Below are 19858 nucleotides of genomic sequence, written 5' to 3' on the forward strand. Positions count from 1 at the left end.
GACGCCGCAGCAGCACTCCCACGGGCAGGAACAGGGGCGACAGGTACGGGAACAGTCGCAGGTGGAGAGTCCAGGGGCGAACTCTTTGGGCACTCAAAATCAGGAGGGGGAGCGAGAACAGCCATATATAGCCCGGAGGAGGAGGTGGAAAATATTCCACCCCCAAAGTATGCGGCACCGGTGCAACCGCAGCAGGAGGAGTCACTGATGTTAGGTGCTGGGTAAACACCAGGTGGTGGAGGTGCCACATACCCAGGCATCCAGATTGTCGTAGTCGTCCTCGACTCGATCCTGTGAGTCACAGGGGCTGCTGCGAGAGGGTTCAGCAGTCCCTGAAGAGACGGAATGCCAGGCAAATTCAAGATCTTGTCATACCTGCCGCAGATCCCCACCCGCGGTCAGACGCACCTTAGGGAGCAAAAGTCGGGTTGGGGGGGGAGTTCCTGTTCGCCCAGAAGGGGAAGGATCCCCTCCTGAGCGAACAGAAGTTCCCGCGTACGACTCCAAGTAGGCATGTCGGGTTTGTATAGTTAGTTAAAATACAATTTACTTCCAGAAATTGTGATGTTTTAAATTTTAATTTTCATGATACAGTTAGTTTCTTGTCTCTGAAATGGGTATTTTTGAAATTAAGAATATAGCGTATCTAAGATTTTTTATCTGAGAATTGTATTTGTTGTTAAGATGCGTTGCCTTTGATGCTGTATCATTCTTGAATCTTTTAGTGATAATCCTAAATGGTGTTTAACTCGCAATAGAGTGCTTGTGGTTTTGACGTGTTGATCTTGATTATTAGTAAATTATCAAGAGTCTTCAGTTAAAATCGAAGCGTTATTGTAATGGTGAATCCTGTCGGCATACCAGTCTGAAAATGACAGAGGAACTACTCGACCTATAATAATACTATTTGTACTTTTGTAGGCAAGATCTAAACAGGATAAAATACCTGTGTTATCCAAGAATCTGTTCATTTGCACCGTCATTTTTTATCGTAGTAATAATAATTTGATACGTTTGTATGGTACTTTTACGTTGCATGGAACCAGTGGTTATTCAGCAACGGGACCAACGGCTTTACGTGACTTCCGAACCACGTCGAGAGTGAACTTCTATCACCAGAAATACACATCTCTCACTCCTCAATGGCATTGCCGAGAATCGAACCCGCGACCACCGAGGTGGGACGCTAATACCATACCAACCACGCCGCTGAGGCGCTCAATAATTAGATACGACACTTAATAGATACCGGATGATATATTGTGATGGCTGTGGCATAAAACACATCCTATTCGTGGAAAAACTATTTTATCTGCATACATCTAGAGTATTAGGATGGTCATATTTCTCTTAATCTGTAATGGTTAAACTTTGTCAAATATCAGACTTATTAGCTTCCAAGTTGAACTACTATTGTGTCCCTGATGTACAAATGAAATTTAGTTTACGTGACCAATTAGGATCAATATTTTTTCCAAATACAGTGAAATTATAATCTTGAAGGGCCTCCCTCCTCTCTCTCTCTCTTACAAATTTCAAATACCATCAGCAGCCTCCGTACTTTGTGTTTTTAAGAATCCAAGTTTCGATTCACAAGGTAATTTTATATTTACTTCTGTTCTAAAAATGAACAGGTTAGGTAGGAGTAATTTAACTTGGTTCTGCGACACGCATGTGTATGCTGCTGTTAATATTGGTTTTAAATTATTCAATTTAGCTGCAGTTGCTTGAGCTATGCCGTGATACTGATCTTAAGCATGCTCCGTCCTGCCTTGCAGTGTGGATATTTACATCTGCCGACGTTTAGCAGATGGCTACTGGATCTACCATTGTTTATATCTCAGATGCATGTGTGATGTTTCATATGTACGCACGAGTGCGCCTACACACACTAGTGTGTGTATTATACACCCACACGTACATACATACATATATATATATATATATATATATATATATATATATAATATATATATATATATATATATATATATATATATGATTAAATGAATACATCGTTGTCAGAGAGAGAGAGAGAGAGATTAAATACATAGGTCTTTCTTGAAGTATTCCAAATATGTGTTGTCGGGATTTCTTTCCAGCTAAAGACAGAAGTCCCCAATACTTGAGCATTTTTCATTTTCCTGTGTGGAATACGATTCATATTGTATATATGTGTGTATTATAGTATGTATTTGTGTGTGTTTTGTAATTGCGTATATCCATCCAGATGATCCGTAAAAATACAAATATTTTTAAAATAAAAAAAAACACGAACTCCATGTGAAACCCAGTATTGAACCAGAAGAAAATTTCTTTTACATTTCATCTCAACATAAACGTTTTTCTTTTGATATTAACATACTCAAACATTATTCAGTATTTTTTTTTTTACGTGGCTACTGAATTATTCTTGTAAATGAATTTATTTCATTTGGTTATCTGCGTACAAGAAGGCGCTACCCGGAAGTTTACAGCTGTTGACATATGTACATGTCAGTATTTATTTATCTTTTACTCTGCATCAGACATCTTGACAACCATAACCGAGTGAATGATACTTATCTTTAGATACTGAGGCAATGATTCAGACCCATTTGTGTGTATATATTTATTTTACGACATTGATTTAGGTGTCAGGAGGCGTAAAAACACATTGTATATGTGTATATATGTATTTGTGTATACATACATATACATCTATATATATATATTTGATTAAATTTTTACCCTTCTTGGTCATGTGCTGTATATGTATGTATATTAAATATACTTTGTGCTTTGCGTATACAAGTTATTCCCCGTAAATATCTACTCAAACGAAACATGTACGCATTTTACAAAGGCAATCTTTCACAAAACACCGCTACTCGAATACTTCCCATTCATCCTCAGTGATTTCTGCAGTATGATATACTACCATTTCATCCTCGACAGGATATTATAACGCTGACGTCAGCTAGCTCATATTCTAGTTCCAAATCCCGCAGCTAGCTGTCTCTGTCCTCATTCCAGGTCCTTGGCATCTTCAAGAAGAAGTGGAGCCAGCACAAACTGATGAGGGGTCCTCAGTCCTACGCTGCAACCACTTTCTCGGTAAGAGGAGACATTCTGACTAGGATGTTCTATTCCCCCCCACCCCCACCCTTTCCCCACCCACAAGCAGGGACACAGAATTACTGGACAGTGCTGATTTTAAAGGTACGTCCACACGGTCGAACAATGTCCGACGGACAAACATTGTTACCATATCATAGACGAAGCAGGATGACGTCATAAGCGTTGAAACGATGGAAGTAGATCTGGCAACAAACAGTGGTACCAGATGAGGTTGTATACCACTGATTTTACTCTGCTCATAAGACAAAGACCGGCAGACAATTGTTGATTGGTAACAATGTTTGTCCGTCGGACATTGTTCGACCGTGTGGACGCACCTTAATGATGGTAGGACTTTTCAGAATCACTGGACATTGATGATCATGATAGTGATAACAGGCAGGCCCTGAAGGACTCTTGGACAGTGTTGTTGATGATCATTTTCAAAGACATTGGACAGTGATGACGATTGTAATAATGCGACTTTTTAGACACTGGGCAGTGGTACTAGTGATAATAGTGACACTTGGTTTGTAGGAGTTAGAAAGTCATGGGGTGAGAGACCTGAAGACGAGTGTAATTTATTTATCAATTAACATTTTTCTCCGTTTTTGTTTCTGTCTAGTTTTAAAATGTTTTAGATACTCACCCATTTACTGATAAAATGTCGAGGATATTTTTGTTTGTAGAGCTGAAATGTTGAGATAGTTTGTGAAAATGCATGAAAAGCAGGACATTGGATTGAATTGTATTGTTCGAACGGTGGTGTTTTTTATTGGCATCCTAGTTTTCATAGGTTCCATACTCCCCGTAAATGGCACTCTGGTGATTCCTGCACAAAGCCAAAAGTAAATGGTAGGAAGAGTGAAAAGTAGATAAAGTAGCAAGATCACCTAAGTAGCAAAATCACTAGAATCGCACTTCCTTAATTAAATGCATTTGTTTACCAATAATTGAAACTCTTGTTTTCTTATATAAATGTAAATCTTTACTTTTTCACTGCTTAGTTACATCAGGATGCTGATTTTTAATGTGTTCAGGTTTAAAGTAACTTGTGTGGTATGGGTGGTTTACATAATGTTTGTGTTCTAACCACAAAATCCTTCATCTCTTAACATGAACACCGCTAAACATAGACGATGAGAAGAACAGAATTATTCCCTTTGTTTTAACCCCCGTTTCAAATTCCACCCCCAAAAGTGTGAAGAATTAAGTCGAGCCATCATCTTGTTAAACCAACTCCCGCTTTACGTTAGTGGTATTATACGTCGACAGTGACTGCTATGTTCTGTTAGTCTCAGGATTTTCGTCTTTATTGTGTATTGTATGTTTTTGTGGGGAATAATGGTTTTCATCTTTTTTTTTAATTTCTTGATATTTTATCTCTGTTTTCTTGTTTTGTCTGCCTATGACCCTTAAGAAATCATGGTTTTTTTTAGACTAACATTTATACATTTCATTGCTGTTTAGTATATTTTAACATTTGTATAACATCCATATTCAGCTGTTTTCAGGTAATTACGATACCGAAAAATTAACAAGATCTCTCATTAAAAGAAAAAATAATATTTAGAATGCCACAAATAATAAAATTGGAGATATCACAAACGCCGCAGTATAGGCGTGTTTGTGTTCTCTCTGCCAGAGTACTCATTGTTAAAGTTGAATTTCCGAGATCCTGTTATAATCCTTATTCGGACCAGTTGATCGAACAAAAATTATGACACTTGAAATGTGTTCATTTAGGTATTTAAACATAGTTTACTCTTGTTTTATTGTCTAATAGTCTGTAGCCATAGACCTTTTAATCTTTCCAATGAAGATGGAATATTTTTGTAATGTGTCTGTGGGATTTCAACCATTTTTTTACTTAATTGTCAATGGATTTGTTCTCTAGATGTTTTTTTTTTTACTACTACTACAACTACTACTCTGTTTTTGCCATTCTAAGGTGTACATATTTTTATCTCGCTGTCTTTTTTGGTCTTGCAAACATTTTTTCTCTCTCTCCTTACATTCCCTACTTAGAGTGAACTGCCGGAAATAAATTACTTATTTCTTAGTATTTCATATTCGTTTAGTTGTCTGTCACGAAGAGAGAAAGGGAGAGATTTGGGAGAATTGTGTTGGTTTCATGGATATGAACTAGAAAAATTTTCTTAGTATATGTAAGTTTAGGTGTAAATATATATATATATATATATATATATATATATATTATATATGATATATTATATATATATTATTATATATATATATCGGAATTGGATTCTTTGAATAAAGCTGCATTAAAAGCATATTTAGCGATTTAAAAGGATTAGAAAATTATTAGAAAATTAACCATAAGATTGTATGATCTCCTTCACTCTTTCTATTTACTGTACTCTAAACATAATTTGCTTTTGTACCATTATTATTCTACCTTCCAATCTCTCCATCATTCCTACTCCTCTTCCTGCCTCCCCGCCCCCCTCCCCCTTCATTTCCCCCGCTCCCTCCCTAGCTTCCCTTCCTTCCCCTTCAGTCTACATCTAATGTAAATCTTTTCCAGCTGTCTCTTGCTCAGCCAGACTTGGTTCTATGGTGCTCGCCCCACTCCCGTTTTCTTCTGAATCCTCACAACCCGTTACACGCTGTTCAAACCATCCCTTCTTGCTGGGTAAACTCTTTTAATAAAGAAAAGAAAATAACACTTTCTTCCTCTTCACTTCTCCATATCAACTCCCTTTCGTTCGCTGTGTGTTTTGCTGTATATGCGAAGTAGTCGTTTTTGATGTTTCTTTGGCAAGACTGTCAGCTCTAGTACCAGTAAAGCTGGTGGTCTGTTACCCGCGATTTGCACTGCAGTACTTAACAGAAGTCTTCTTAATAGAGTTTTCAGAGGTTCTGAGAACGGGTTTAACTTGCTTTAACTTCTTTTTGTCGTTTTTTTTCATTGTCAGGATCATTAAAATGCAGTGGTTCATCTTTTCTTACGTATGCTGTATTGGTAGTTGGTTTTTTGATGCATCATACTTAGCTGCTTGTCCTTTTCCATTCGTCCATAGCTGTTACTCTTGTGTATTTATACTACATGCTTTTATTAGAAAATAGTCACATACCTTCTTTTTTTAGTGTAGATTGTGTGTAGTTTTAACATAGAGTGCGCGCTTGGAAGTGCAAAGGTCATGCGCGAGAGAGCTCCTATTAGACTGTAGTCTTGTCCTCTCAACACTCGAACACAAAACAAAATCTGTGGCTTTCTTTCCTATGAAACCCTTTTTCCCTTTCTCACCTTATCCTATTCCAGCCTCCAACCACTCTCCACTTGGCAATTTTTTCTTTAATATAAAGGTGTTATCTAGCATTTTATTTCTGGCCTAATTAGTGTTCGGAGTAACCTGGCCCTTTTATCTTTTTTAGGAGGATACTATACTCTGTTTTCTTCCATCTGTCCATCAGCTGGTGGTGTTTGCGTATGGTAACACTGCGTTCTGGGCTTTAAATAATTACGCTATGTGTAAGGTTTAGGTAAATAAAAGGATATCTTGGTGTACATTTGCAAGTAAAAAGTGTTTTAATAATATACTGTATGCGAATTACACCGGTAATATTCGAAATAGGATATTGTTGTTATTGTTGAATGTAAGCTGAATGTGACTATGTAAAGCCCAGGACGCAGTGTTACCATACGCAAACACCACAGGCGGGTGGACAGATGGAAAAAAAACAGATTTTGTATAATTTCTGTTCACTGGCTTGCTCACTTCTTTCTTTCTTGCCTCCTGCTTCTGTTTAGTTCCAGTAGTATAGTTTAGTGTTAGGGTGAGTCCATTCTACTGTAAAACGAGTCATAAGCATGTTTATAACTTATTGCACATACATCACAAACAAATTTAATACAAGTTGACAACTTATTAGTAGTCCTAACCAGTGCTTCACATGACTATCCAGCCTTGGCCAATGATTTGTTCTCTGCTTAGTCTTTGACTTGTTTTAAATGACAGTAATATGTATGCAATAAGTTGCCGACATGTTTACAACATATTTTATTGTAGTGTAGCATACCCTTAGATTTAGTGATCTTCAACCATAGTTCCACAACTGTCTGGTCTCTCTCTCTCTCTCTCTCTCTCTCTCTCTCTCTCTGGTTCGATTATATTTTCCTCATTGTTGCCTGTTAGTTATTTCCCTTTCCTTCGTTTCATTCCCTCCCAGTACGTTATTCTCTCCCCTCGCAGTCTCTCCTTGCATTACATTACTCCTCCTCTTCCCCTCTGCCTACTCTCCCCTCACATTATTTTACAATTTTACAGCCTTTCCCATTTACTGGACCTCCTCTTTTCTCCTCTGCTCAACCTGCCCCTGTTTTCTACTGCATGCCACATTCTAGATGGACACGTTTAATGGGCATCCTACTTTATGTCCGTCTGCTTCACATAACTAAGGTAGGATGGTAGAATTTACTCAGGCATGACACGTTACAGCCCAAGCTAAGATCAGGATGATGTCTACACAACCGTTCGTTCGGAATTTCACTCCAAAATATATTCATCGTAGTCCATTAGCATGGACTACGCCAGTCATGAAACATGGAACTGGTAACCAGATCCCAGAGCAGAGCAGGTCCAAGACTGACAAACATATGAGTGGATGCTCTTTAAGCAAATTTTTTTTTATGTAGCAAAAAGTTACAAGTACATTTCACTGTGATGTTCCACTGGTATTAGAGTTGATGATCAAATCCTGGAATTCCCTCTATGCCATCTTAATTTTATCTCTTGATTTTATCTTTGGGCGAAAGAAAAATTGGATTGTTGCACAGCTGTTGGCACATAAACACACAGCCAGTGAACAGGTGTGTTAACATAACATTTGCATGGGTGAATACTATGAAGAACAGTCATGTTCTTCATAGATGAGGATAAAGTAAGACCATTTTCTTGTATGTCGATTTGGTATGTTGTTAAAATACACTTAAATTACTTTCAAAATATGGGATGAAGATGGTCCTAGTTGGCTTAGTTCTAATGTGGCCTGGAAACAAATGCTTTAATTCATTAGGCAAGATAAACACCAGCTTGTTCTTGTAATAATGATGATAATAATAAAAAATAATAATAATAATAAGCTCTCCAGTTTGGTCAGGGAAGCTTAAATAATTCAGGTTTATTCCTTGAACTGATGGGGCACTAAATACCTGACCTTTGCGACCCACAGCCAGGATTACCAACCCCACCTCACCTAACCTACCCTACGCTACCCTACCCTCTCCTCGAACCATGACAACCCCAACAAACCAAAATGGTCTAGTGTCAGTGTTAGAAGATCAAGCAGGGACCTGAAATAAATAAATAATAAATAATAAATTTAGATCTACAAGTTCCATTCCCTCTAACATTGAACACAGGATTCCCCTTCAAAGCTGAAGGATTCCAGGTGTATTTTCTAACACCATACCAAGACTTCCACACAAGAAAATTGTTCTTCCTTTATATCCTCATTTGCATGAGTAAAACAAATCACTCTCCTTTTAGGTGTTGGTGTTACATTCAGTGATCTGAAAGACCTGACAAGACTCCATGTCATGTACCTCATGTGTGATTGTGTCTCTAAAGGTCCACAAGCTTTTAACTGTGAAAGATCATGTGTGACTGATTATCATTGATAAGCTGTTCACTGTGAAAGATCACGTGTGATTGATCATCATTGACAAGAACAGTTGGAATTTAATTTAATGGTTTGCATAAAAGTTACCAACAGTCAAAATTAATTTTTTTTTTTTTCTCTAGAACATGCATCACTGTGAAAGGATGTCACCTTTAACTAAAATTAATTAATTGCTAAACTTAAAACATATAATTGCATGCATTAATTCCTTATGGGGTTGGAAAGTCATCTTGAGGAATTTGTATCTCATTTTGACTGCATCAGGGACAGTAATTCTGATTAAATCTTCTTAATAGTTTGATTTACACTTTTAATCCCAAAAACAGTAACAGAAGACGCTGTAAACTCAATGTCATCCTCGTAGTGCATGAATAAAATAAGACATGTAATAAACAGAATGTTAAATGTGCTATTCCCATATTCAAGACAAGTTTAATAATGTTATAGATACATCCCAGCCATTTCTCTCATTTATGAGGTGTAATTTCATGGTTGTTGAGTTTCTCTATGAAATTGTAAAAGTATGTTGGATTCGTTATTTTAAATAAGGCCTTATATGAGGGTGACTAGCAGGAAATCCCCCCAATACAGGCTGTAAAAGATGGTACATTAATTGTACTGTATATATTTAGAGAAATTCAATTCTGATGGATACAGTTGGTCTTAGTGCTAGCTGATAGTGATTCTAATGACTTAAGAAGTGTGCCAAGTATTGTGGTTGATCAGTTGAAGCCACAGAAAAATTTTAAAGAAACTACTAAGTGTCAGGAACTTTTATATAATTAACACATCTTTGGGGCACAGAGTGAAAGTAACACAAGAGACCTCTGTTTTTTGCAGTATTTTTGGTGAATGGTGAAAGATATGCCACTTGTCATTTACTGCAAAATTCTCTCACCCCCAGTCCTTGAAGCAACCTTTCTAAAAGGAACTTTAAAAAGGTGTCCCTTTACCAATCAGACTTTACATTACACACCCATGAGATACTAACATGCTTGGAGCTTAAACATAAAATGTAGAGACTTGTGGCTCTTCATGTCTGGAGATTGAATTGTAAGCACACAGAGAGCAACCTCAATAAATTGGCACATTCGGTGTTGGATTCCTTCTCCTTCCTCCCACCACCAATGTTTATCCCCTTAGCAAGTCGGAATGTCAGTATAAGTTTCATGTATGTTTAAAATAACACACTCACTTGACGTGTAGTTGCTAGGAATAAGTTGAATTTTGAGGTAATGGATGCAGTCACTTGGTGTCTCCGTATATTGCCACAACTGAGCTCCCTACTTGATAATATTGTGTTATTAAATTTCTATCTTGCATTAGAAACTACTCAATTGCTTATTTGACTGCCGTTTTTGCCTATACTTTACAATCATTAACAGCCCAAGCCTGAAGTTATTTTAAAGTTAGTGTGTACAAAATTGTTGGGTATTGAAGTTGCCCAGTAAACAGAATGTAGGATACTTATTTATTAACTGGGATTATCTGCCAAGACTGTGCCAGCCACAAATTATATTCATTGATTGTTTTTGCTCAAAAGATGTTTCTATTGGCTTTTCCAATAAAAAGTTCTATTCCATGTGACACGTGTTGATGCAGCCTGAATTTGTATATCTTTCCTTCTGTTCTTCAAAGCCATTCTGCTACATGGAGGGTCAGTGTCCCCAGTGCAATTTCTGTTTGTGATCTTGATTTGTGCTTCTTGGGACTAACTTATTATGGTTAGTTTACCTATTCTGTTCATGCACAGTTAATCAAATAAGTCCATGCACAGGTTTCAATTCCTTTCATTTGGTCCTGCGCTCCTGCTTCTCGTTGCTTGATGTTTATCAGAAGCGCTTTTGTCCGAAAGGTTCTGAAAGTTTAAGTTCTTGGGCTCTTAGAATTTGTCCATTCTTAAACCACTAGTTCCTAGAGACAACATAACCTCAGGCTCAAATGGACAATAAGCTCCTTTAGAAAAAAAAAATCTATGTCTTGGATCTTGGGAATGTCTTGGCAATTGCTCAGCATTGTATAGTGTGTTTATTATTTCTAAAAATGTTTAACGTTGTCACCAAGCTAGGTCAGACTTATTATTTGGGAGCCGGAAGTAATTCTTAGGGAACTGTACTCTTTGTTGCATATTTTGATTTGGATTGAATCTGAAGAGCTAAGAAAACTGTGAATTCTTAGTGAACTGGAGATTCAAACAAGTTACTTATAGGCAGTGGTGGTATTTATCAGCTGCAAGAAAAATATTAAAGCCTCGACTGAATTTTTAAAATGACTTTTACCAATTATAGAATGCAATTAATTTTATTACATATGAACTTGATGAATAAAAAACAAATTGTTAATTACATTTTTGCTCTGATAAAGGTTTTCACATGTACCAAATACCAGTATATTTCACTTGTACTAGTTGTTATCAGGAATATTCCAAAACTGCCCATGTTGACTGTCGCATACGTGATATTTTCATATTTTGCATATGTACATGTAGGTAATGTGTGGTAGAAATATGATCTGATTGTGAGACTGAAAAGAAAAACATTAGTTTCTCAGTATTTCCTTTGAATAAAACAAACACTTCAAAATTTGTCTGGTGTGTGTTCCACATCAACTAACAAAGAACTTCGAGTGTCAGGCTAAATTTTTTTTTTTTTTGTAATATTATATTTGATGAGGGCCATATAGAATGTGTTTTCATTCTATAGTTTAAGCAAAAGATTCAAAGTCAGTCGATGACTATTCTGTGACTTGTTCGTGGTATTCAGACAGATAAAGTGTTTGGTTTTAAGAATGACCGGAATGCCCAAATGTGATTACCATAGTTAGTCATATATGTCTGAAAAAAAGATCTTTGCCTTCTGGCCAAGTGTGCAACAGCTAAGGCTGCTGACCTGAGACAGATTCAGTTAACCACTTTATAAAGAAAGCTGTACATTTGCTTGTTATGTTACAAAACATGACATTTTAGTGTGTAGTGTGATGTTTCTCAGTCACAAAATTATCTAGTCAAGATGAAAGTGGCTATTTTCTACCCAGCTTGACAGATGAACATTGGTGGATGATATTTTGCTTCTGGTCTTGGAACTATTCCATAATATGGTACCGTAAGTAATCTATGTAATTTAAAATTCATCATAATTACAGTAGATTTATAAATTAAGTCTTAATATGTGGATTGCTGTATAATGTATTATTACCTTACATTAAAATATATCAGGTGAATTATTTGTTTGGGTGTGAACTTTTGTCACCTATGCACCCGTGCGTGTGTGTGTGTGTGTGTGTGCGAGTGTGAACATGATTGTCTCAAAATCGCTGGATAAACAATGAGTGAATTATATTACTTTCACAACCAACTATCCATTAATGACATAGCTTCATCTTACAGAAAAAGAACTAAATAAAACACACTTCTGTATGCATTATGCGCAGTTGCATTGTTGACCTTGCTGTTTGTCCCTCCAGTCTAAGTCTTGCTCTTTTGTGCTGAATGCTCCTGCATGTCTTAGCACTTGTACATTTCACCACCTGCATTGTAGCCCCACAGTTTCTTTTGTAAACCCTTATAATGAACGTTCCCACTGAAACCAAAGGTAGGCACCGAGAGTATAAAGAAGCCTTTTAATTACCATTCGAGTCATTAATTTCATTTTGCATTCTTACTAACTAACCTAGAGATTTGTAATTCAAGGTCATAATATTTTATCAAATCAGTCCATTTGTAAGTGTTACTATCATCATTTTAACTTGGTTTCCTTTTTTTTCATTATTTGGCTGTTTTGACACATTACCACAAACACCAGCTAATGACAATGTCTGTTGTTTCTTTCAGTACATGAAGTCCAGCATGGCAGATGGAAATACCACGGTGACAAATTACGGAACTACCATCGAGGGTGATGATGTCTAAGTTTCTCCTTCAATGGAACTTTTGGGAGTTCTTGCTCATTGAAATCCAAAGGACTGTGGATGCTGTATGCTGCTGTACGAACAATTGAACCATAAACAGTGCCATAACTGATGATTTTGTCGATGAATTGTTGATATTTGAGTGTTACTGACATACTGCTTGACGCCATTTAGAACTATTTACGTGGGCCAGGTAAACTCAGCTAAAAAAATATTTCAATCAAATCATGTTTGTGGTGTTTTAATGCTTTTTCCGAGTGACTATTTCTGAACTGACGTAGGGAAGCACATTAGGCGTGACATCTACATAGTCTGAGTAAAGAAGTGCTTCAGAAATGCATCAAAAATCAAATATTTGTGTGTAGATCAATACTGCATTAAGCTTAACATGATTTACCTTTTTATCAACGAGCATTATGAAGCTTTGCACGTACTCTTAGATCATAAGTTTTCCACATAACAGCATTTCTCTCACAAGCTTGCTTTGGAAAGGAAGTAGTTGTGACTATCCTCAGAAGTCTGAAAGAAATGAAACCTTGATGTTAAAAAAAAAGACGCTTCCACTTCATAAACATAGATGTTGTTTGTGTGTGTGTGTGTGTTGACGAAAAATTCAAGTGTGGGCAAAGTACTGAAAATAAGATAAAACCCAATCAAAAATATTTCTGAAAATCACGTTGCTGTGAAAACAAGATACTTTCCAGTCTTAAGTAGTTTTCCCTCTGTATTAACTCAAGACTTTTACAAGACATTGAGGGGGTTCTGTCAAGCTAATCAAGGTACTGCTTCCAGGTGCCAGATGCTGTTTATAAATAAGTACTGGACTACATGCTTAGAAGTATTAACAAGAAGATAAAAGAAGAGAGCTTCTGGCAGCAACACTAGGTCATGTTGCAGGTGTTTGGTGTGTGTGTGTTGTTCTGCAATACCTCTTTGTCATACTGGTACTCTTAGGTATAGATGTACTAAATTAGATGAACAAGAATATTTTTACCATCAGATATATTCATATGGGAATACAAATTTTGCCAATCATGTGGGAGTATTCCTCAGTGCAAGTTGGAATCTGCCTTTGAAACTTAACAAGAAAGTAATTATCTGGTCAGAGGTGAGTAAGTGGGCCAACCCCTATTGACCTGCCATCAACTACCATTTTCTTTTTTCTTGTGACAGCAGCAAAGGAAGGCCAAAAGATATTCACCATTGTCTTCAATACAGCTTGTCTTCAATACAGCTTACTCTGCCTTTGATACTGCTAAATCTTTTCAGACTCTCTCTCTCTCTCTCTCTCTCTCTCTCTCTCTCTCTCTCTCTCTCTCTCTCTCCTTTCTCCTATTTCGGCTGAGGAACCTCAACATTGATAAGCCTCCTGTGGCAACTGTCTTACCAGTGGGCATACCCCCACAGTACCCCACGGTATCAAGTATGGTATAAGCTATTTTCCTCTGATATTAGTTCCTGAAAAGAGTGAGATTAGTAAATGGGGTATGATGAAGAATAGTAAATGGGGTATGATGAGGAATAGTAAATGGGGTATGATGAAGAAATCCCAGAGCATATCTTCTTTTTCCTCCGCCTCCTAATCCTCATTGTTGAAGTGTTCTTCATTATTGCCTTCTGCCTTTTTTTTCCTTCTATGGTAAGAAGAAAAATGTGGTCTCAAAAGCCCCGTCACACGTAGCCTCATCAGATCTCGAATAAGTGCCTTCCTTCTTCAAGGGCTGACAATAGTATTCGCTCACATGAAGGTGACATCCTTCCATGGGTGCATTTGAGGAAGGTTTCTCTCAAGTGTGCTCATGAGCCAACATCTCCTGTTTCCATCTGAAATATGTGGGCTCTCTCAGACTTTCCCAGGTCTTACCTACCAAGGTATGCAGAGAATATTTCACACCTACTTATATGATCACTGGTTCATACTGCTCTACAAAACCAATGTGTTGACCAATATGAGAGTTGATTTTTGTGAGCCCTCAGATGTGACTGGTTTGTCTGGAACTCCAAGTTTACATGTGCAGAATGGGGCTTGCCATGCACATGTGATCATGCAGACACTTGGGGTTTTCCTGGTTTGTCCATGGCTTAAGATGTACACATGCACAGCAGCATAATATTTTGGTTTTAACCAATCATATCAGTCTACAAGAATGTTGACAATTATTTCAAGCAGTTACAAGTCAACCTTAAATTGTTCTTCAGTGATCTGTACCACTAGGTCTGACTGTTCATGTCTAAAATAAGAGCACACTCACCAAGGCAAACTGGTGTGTCAGCCTTTCTTTTGGCGAGAATCAAACTAATTTTGGAAATCTATTAGGGTCTGAGGATTCTTCTTCTTCTTCAGAACCCCTTCAGGTAGAGTAAGAACAGAGATAATTTGGTTTGCCACAAGCAATCACTACTGCTTTGTAAAGCCCATTTCATACACTAGGGGTAATTCAGTACAGAAAAGCAATAATTCCAACTGCTGTGGTTGCTGCTTGCTTGTGGTGTCTTGATTCAGGTTAGCAGTCTGATCCTTTCCCACTGTTACCATGACAGAAGCAGCAATGACTACTTATTTCTGTGCTCTTCTGACTAGCTCAGCTGACGGTAGTCTCACTTGGTGGAATAGATCAGCCTTGGGTTCCTCTTTTATACTTCCTGAAAAAAAACAGCAGTGAAGAAAAGGTGGTAGAGACTTTTAAGTGCTCTGGAGCAATAAAAGGAACTGCAGCCATCCCTTCTGTGCCCTGTGTCAAGAGGGGCCTCACTTCCACTAAACTATGACATGGTCCACACCAGTTCTTCCAGCCTTCCCTCCAGCTGCATTGGTCAGCTTAGAGCAACCTTTCCTCCAGCTCAAGGGCTTGAGCAGGGAAGTGAGAGACGACTTTGCTTGGTGGGTGGATGACTAGAACCGTCTCATAAACAATCCCTTGAACTCCCTCCTTTGGAAATTCATCTGCCCTTGGATACATCAAATAGGTGGGGTACACCCCTTGATGGGCCATCTGGCTCAGCTATGTGGACTAAGGACTTGTGCACATCATCATGGAAATGCAAGCAATGCTGCTAGCCTTACAATTGCATACATAAACAAACAGGGTTACAGTTTCTCTTTGCCTCAGTCAGTTGGCAAAGCAGATGCACGAATGAGCAGTTTGCCATAACACTGAGATGTTAGCCAGGTACATTCTGGCACTAAGAGGCACATATTTGGGACAGACTTGACACAACATTCTTGTGAATGAAAGGTTTTTCAAGCTCTGGTGAACTCTAGTAATATACCTGTTTGCCACACAATTACGGGAAGCTCCTGGTGTTCTGCTCTTCCATTTCAGACCCAAGGCTACCTTGGATAATGCTTTTCAGCAGCCCCTAAGACATTTGGATATCTTTATCTTTCCTTCTGTCATTCTGAAGCCAGCTTTATTCCTTTAAATCTTCAACTAAAAACCCTCTTGGACAGAGGTTACAGACTATAAATCGAAGAGGGTGCCAAAAGAACATCAGCCAGTAGAGAGACAAATTATAGGAAATTATGATATATAAATAAATATGAGGGGATAGAAATAAAACCAATACACCTGAAATTCAGATGTCAGCAGATCAAAAAAGGAACTTTTCTCCTTGCTTAAATATTTAAATATTTGGATATCAGAAGATTCCATAACTGCAGCAGCCGAACTGTTTGCAGCAGCAGCCTGCCTAATGTTGCAAGCAAAACCAGCTAGGTCAGGTAAAGATGTGTGCAGAGGAAGTTTTGTTTGTCCTTAAGACGTTCCGAGGTTACAACGCTTTTCAATCATATTTATCAAAAATTATTTCCAGGTTTACAACACAAGTTCCAGGGTTACGACGCCTACAACGCTGATCTGAAATATGACTGGGAAAAATGCAAAATAATCAATATTTGAAGGGTCTTTAGATGAAAAATGCAATAGGAATGCAGTTTACATAGTTTTTAATGCACCCAAAGTATTAAAAGTAGGGTTTTCTTGGGATTTTTGGAGATGTTCTGGCTTATGACGATTTTCGGCTTACAACGCGTCTCAAGAACAGAACCCCCATCGTAACCCGGAGACTGCCTGTATTATATTATATTTTATGTAACAAACATTACGGACTCATTTTGAGTCTATGCCACAAGTCAACATTAAGAGTTGGCAAAATAAACTTGACTGATAACATAACTCTATTTTCAGATGACAGTCAGCACCATTAGATTACACAATAAAACAGCACTCCAAATAAGAAAGAGAATAAGCTCCATTCAGAAACATTCCAAAACATTTCCGTAACATGCGAACGTTTAGAAGCAGAGGAAGCAATTTTACATAGTCTTCTCAAATGTAAATTTTTTATCAAAAGTTACACCTTAAGAAGTCACTGACATTTAGTGTTAAGCCTCATGCCCCAAAGCCTAATCCATTCACAGGAATACATGCCATTTTCTAGTCAAGGTTTCTGCAACCACAGACAGCATTACTGGTGCAAGCAATTTGTTCTCCCAACCTTGCCACATATCAGTACGTAGTATAGGTAGCAAAGGCCCAAGAACACTACCTTGAAGAACACCTGAAATGACATTACTGTAGCATCTATACTGGCAATCGATACAGACCCTTTGGGTTCTGCCTATTAAAAATTCAATATAGACAATAAAAGTTCCACCAGGGTCTGCCTATTAAAAACTCAATGTATTAAAAATTCCACCAATCCCCAATAATCTTAGCTTGTAGATAAGTGGTTCATGATTCACATGGTCAAAGGCTTCATAGAAATCTACACTGACCATGCAGCCTCTGTATTCTCATCAAAAGCACTCTGCAAGAAAATAGATGTGAAGATTTGTATTCCTGTAGGAACAAATCACAAGTATTACATTTTCGTTTTCAATTACGTAGATATTACAAACCAGAGCCTTTTATCATTATCTCACCTCAGTTGCCTCACTTAATCCCTGATGCTGAAGGAAAATGTGGTTGGTGCCAGCATATTAATGGGGATATCCCCCCTACTCGGCCACCTACCAGCTGTGAACTACCTTGTTTATCAAGTTTCAACAACAGCTTCCAACTCACACTGAAGATACTCCTACATGATAAATACCAGTTTGTATACCTGGGAAAAATACAAATTACTTGAAAAATTTGTGATATTTTTTAAATCCAGTATACACTGCTGAAGATTAATAGAACCTCTTATATAACAGAAACCTAGATTTCTCTAAGACAACCTATCTCTTACACATTAGTTTAATGTGCAATATTTTTTGTATGTTACATTGCTAAACCTCACGTTACTTCAATATATTTCAAGTATGAACCTTAGGTTTTGGAACATCAAGTAGATAAGTTTGATTTGGAAAAATTTCTTACAGCAAATACTCATATTTTTATGAGCTTCTGCATAGAATGAAGTCAGTGTGAAGTCAAATCTAAATTGGTTTTTGACAAGTTGCCTACTAGGGCTTGATATGTAGGTCAAATTAGTAGTTTTTAATACAAAATAAATAAAAGTATAAGGCAAAATAAATTAATAAGTCTTAAAACTTGATGGGCAAATCTTAAAGGAGCAACTGATGCAGTATATTCTCCTGAAGACATTATTAACTGATAAGTCATGATGAATTTGATTATACAGCCATCACAAAATAGATTTCACTAACAAAATAACCAGGAAACTGTCAAGATACATAAAGATGGGGGAAAATAAACTTTTTCCTGCCATTAAATAATTGCCCTAATGATGGCAAGTAAAAATACTAGTAGGCTCAAGTCAGTTCTGATTCCCTTAAAATGTCTGTGATGGTCATCGTTTCAAAATTGTAACACTTGGATTAAGAGACAGTACTTTGCTACAGAACTCATTAAGTTACTAATTAGAAAGACAGATACCATCTTCAGTCGGTCAGCGTATCTCAAACAAAACACATTTGGAAACATCGTTTGATTGTATGGTGTGTACAATGTATTCAATATTTTTTGTTAATGCCCAACTTACATGGAGATGAAATCTCACCTTTCACATCCTGTGAGTTAGAGGGATTACTATACTATTATGTTTCATTATGTACGTCCGTTTTTACACTCGACAACTAGTTTGTCACTACTCTTTCGATGGTTTCCAGTCTTTTAGAATATCAAGTTTCAGAGTAAGAGAAAAAGTTTCATCACAGGGAGAACTGTGTTAAGTAGAAGTTCGTATGTTATAGTACACGTCGTAGTAAGTGTTCAGTAGCTCAAGATAAAAGTTACTTTGATTATTATGAATTTTTCCGCAGCACATTAAAAAGCCAGTAGTGGTTTTATGCTTCTGTTTGGCAGTGACATTTTTTAGGCTGGTCACATAGGTTGACAAAACCAATCCCTTCTTTGCACTGTCTATACAACGTGTGGAGACGATGGACAGTGTGACTGGGGATTGATTGATTGACTGACTGTTACTTTAGTGTTACAGACTGTAATTTAAGATTCCTCAGTATTTTTCTGGAGTAGACAGTCACTTTCATTCTTTTTTGTTTTTTTGTTTCATGTGTATAAATACTATAAAAACCCTAAACAATTTTTGGATGATTGACTGGAAAAATTAAAATCATCTTTTTAAATGATATATTTATACAAGTTGTATATTTATATCACACGAGAAATTTTTTGCATAATCTTCTTTTTGTGACTGATGTAAAGCTGGTTCCAATTTAGAATAGAAAAAGAAATTATGTACCCTACGAGAAAACAAATATTTTTGTACACCAAAGCTCTATATTAACCTTTTGAATATTGGTAAAAAAATAAAATATATACATTATAGTACGTACTATAAACATATATCTATAGAAATATCTAAGGACACTTCTATATTAAAGTGCTTGAAGGAGAGTGTGAAAATAGCAGTATTTATAAATATTTTTGTATATGTAAATATAGAATGTAAGAAAAATTCTAAGTATTAAGATTGTAAGATAGACTATACTCAATTTTGATTAAATTGGCCAGTCTTCAATGCTGGCCACCTTGGCTTTTCTTTTTATATATATTATATAAACTTAGGGTGACCATGATCATATGTTGCTAAAAACATTTTAGCGTAGCAGCACTGTTTTTTGCAATGCAATTGCTGCCTTCTTGATAACATTTTCCTTTTTATATATTTCATTTTGCCATATATGACGATTAGCATGCAGACGTTCTGAAATTTCTTCTGGAAATCATGGATATAT

General features: G+C 37.0%; 1 long non-coding RNA gene across 1 annotated transcript in view; it reads left to right on the plus strand.

Annotated features, from left to right (window-relative positions):
- Positions 1-12884, plus strand: part of LOC135220021 (uncharacterized) — a 26178-nt gene extending 13294 nt beyond the window's left edge. The window contains exons 2-3 of the long non-coding RNA XR_010315548.1: positions 3016-3096; positions 12578-12884. This is a non-coding gene — a long non-coding RNA (uncharacterized LOC135220021). The remainder of the gene's footprint in view (positions 1-3015; positions 3097-12577) is intronic.
- The last annotated feature ends 6974 nt before the right edge of the window (positions 12885-19858 follow it).

The sequence above is a fragment of the Macrobrachium nipponense genome, chromosome 1 (genome assembly GCF_015104395.2).
Source record: "Macrobrachium nipponense isolate FS-2020 chromosome 1, ASM1510439v2, whole genome shotgun sequence".
NCBI classification, from domain to species: Eukaryota; Metazoa; Arthropoda; class Malacostraca; order Decapoda; family Palaemonidae; genus Macrobrachium; species Macrobrachium nipponense.